Source organism: Ascidiella aspersa, chromosome 5 (assembly GCF_963924565.1).
Source record: "Ascidiella aspersa chromosome 5, kaAscAspe10.2, whole genome shotgun sequence".
Classification (NCBI taxonomy): domain Eukaryota; kingdom Metazoa; phylum Chordata; class Ascidiacea; order Phlebobranchia; family Ascidiidae; genus Ascidiella; species Ascidiella aspersa.
Window position 1 is genome coordinate 13,693,516 of NC_139451.1, and position 2,500 is coordinate 13,696,015.

The following is a 2,500-nucleotide window of genomic DNA, read 5'->3' on the forward strand; positions in this document are numbered from 1 at the left end:
CCTGAGGCGGGCGCGGCCCGGGATTGACCCGAGGCCGCAATTTGCGTTCAGAACGTCGATGCTCAATGTGTCCTGCAATTCACACTAATTCACGCAGCTAGCTGCGTCCTTCATCGACTCACGAGCCGAGTGATCCACCGCCAAGAGCCATCCACGATTGTTTCGCTCGCACAGTGCCTCGCACTATAGGGTGACAAAATAGACCGCGCCGAGCGGTCGGCCAGGCCGACGCTTGAAGCCGGAGCGCGCGGCACCGCGGCACTCGACGCGCAAACATTACCGGGTGACCGAATCGCCGGCCGGCGCGCCGCTCCTCGCGGGTCGGGCGCCGGGTAGCAAAGACTTTTTCTCTCGCTTGTCCGAGTTTCGCGTTCGCCGAAGCGTTTGCGAGACCGTTAATGATCCTTCCGCAGGTTCACCTACGGAAACCTTGTTACGACTTTTACTTCCTCTAAATGATCAAGTTAGATCGTCTTCTCGGACGCCGGCTCGACCGTTGCCGGCCGCGCCAGGTCCAATCGGAGGACCTCACTAAACCATTCAATCGGTAGTAGCGACGGGCGGTGTGTACAAAGGGCAGGGACGTAATCAACGCGAGCTAATGACTCGCGCTTACTGGGAATTCCTCGTTCAAGGGAAATAATTGCAATTCCCTATCCCTAGCACGACCGGGGTTCAGCGGGTTACCCAGACCTGTCGGCCAAGGCGAGCACATGCTGATCCGGTCAGTGTAGCGCGCGTGCGGCCCCGAACATCTAAGGGCATCACAGACCTGTTATTGCTCAATCTCGTGTGGCTAAACGCCACTAGTCCCTCTAAGAAGTTAGACGCCGACCGATTGGGTCGCGTAACTAGTTAGCAAGCCAGAGTCTCGTTCGTTATCGGAATTAACCAGACAAATCGCTCCACCAACTAAGAACGGCCATGCACCACCACCCACAGAATCAAGAAAGAGCTCTCAATCTGTCAATCCTCACTGTGTCCGGGCCGGGTGAGATTTCCCGTGTTGAGTCAAATTAAGCCGCAGGCTCCACTCCTGGTGGTGCCCTTCCGTCAATTCCTTTAAGTTTCAGCTTTGCAACCATACTTCCCCCGGAACCCAAAGACTTTGGTTTCCCGCAAGCTGCCGGAGAGGTCGTAAAACTAACGCCCCCCGATCGCTAGTTGGCATCGTTTATAGTCAGAACTAGGACGGTATCTGATCGTCTTCGAACCTCTGACTTTCGCTCTTGATTAAAGAAAACATTCTTGGCAAATGCTTTCGCAGTCGTTCGTCTTGCGCCGATCCAAGAATTTCACCTCTAACGGCACAGTACGAATGCCCCCGTCTGTCCCTCTTAATCATTACCTCGCGCTCCGAAAACCAACAAAATAGAACCGAGGTCCTATTCCATTATTCCATGCACCATTATTCAGGCGAATCGCCTGCTTTGAACACTCTAATTTTTTCAAAGTAAACGTTCCGGCCGCCGCCGACACTCAGTCAAGGGCACCGGCGGAGAACCGGAGGTGAGGCCAGGACGGCCAGTACACGCCTTGCGACGGACCGGCCGCCTGCGCCCAAAATCCAACTACGAGCTTTTTAACCGCAACAACTTAAATATACACTTTTGGAGCTGGAATTACCGCGGCTGCTGGCACCAGACTTGCCCTCCAATGGATACTCGTTAAAGGTTTTAAAGTGTACTCATTCCAATTACAGGGCCTCGTTTAGAGTCCTGTATTGTTATTTTTCGTCACTACCTCCCCGCGTCGGGAATGGGTAATTTGCGCGCCTGCTGCCTTCCTTGGATGTGGTAGCCGTTTCTCAGGCTCCCTCTCCGGAATCGAACCCTGATTCTCCGTTACCCGTAAGAACCTCGGTAGGCCAGTACCGTACCGACGAAAGTTGATAGGGCAGACACTTGAATGATCCGTCGCCGGTGCGAGACCGTGCGATCCGCAAAGTTATCCAGAGTCACCAAAGGTTGCGGGCCGAAGCCCGGTCGGTTTTTGGTCTGATAAAAGCACGCCTCCCGCGAGGTCGGCGCTTCACGCATGTATTAGCTCTAGCATTTCCACAGTTAACCACGTAAAACGTACGATCAAATGAACCATAACTGATTTAATGAGCCATTCGCAGTTTCACTGTACGAGAGCTCGTACTTAGACTTGCATGGCTTAATCTTTGAGACAAGCATATGACTACTGGCAGGATCAACCAGGTAGCTACTTTAGCGTAGCCCCGAAAGGCCGACGAAGGAGGCGCCGCTGATGCGGCGCCGTCGCTCGGTCGATGCGAAACCCGAAGGCTTCTCTCCGTTAAAATTTCGTTCTTTGCTCGGCTGCCCGAACTCAGAAAACCGTCACCGCCCGTCGCACCCGCCGGAGTAAGACTTCGTCGGCAGGCCTTTCGACCGCCACGTCGCCAACACCGGCGCGAGCGCAACGCACGCCAGACAACTTCGCCGAAGCGACCGCTCAGAACCCGACAAACTGACACTCGGCTCTTCGCGCAGCA

General features: G+C 54.7%; 2 non-coding genes across 2 annotated transcripts; both read right to left on the reverse strand.

The window, feature by feature from the left end:
* LOC146144558 (5.8S ribosomal RNA) lies at positions 1 to 149 on the reverse strand. The gene has a single exon (XR_014499213.1). It is a non-coding gene; the product is annotated as a 5.8S ribosomal RNA (ribosomal RNA).
* Positions 150 to 396: 247 nt separating this feature from the next.
* Positions 397 to 2,207, reverse strand: LOC146144559 (small subunit ribosomal RNA). Its single transcript, XR_014500619.1, has one exon. It is a non-coding gene; the product is annotated as a small subunit ribosomal RNA (ribosomal RNA).
* Positions 2,208 to 2,500: the final 293 nt, after the last annotated feature.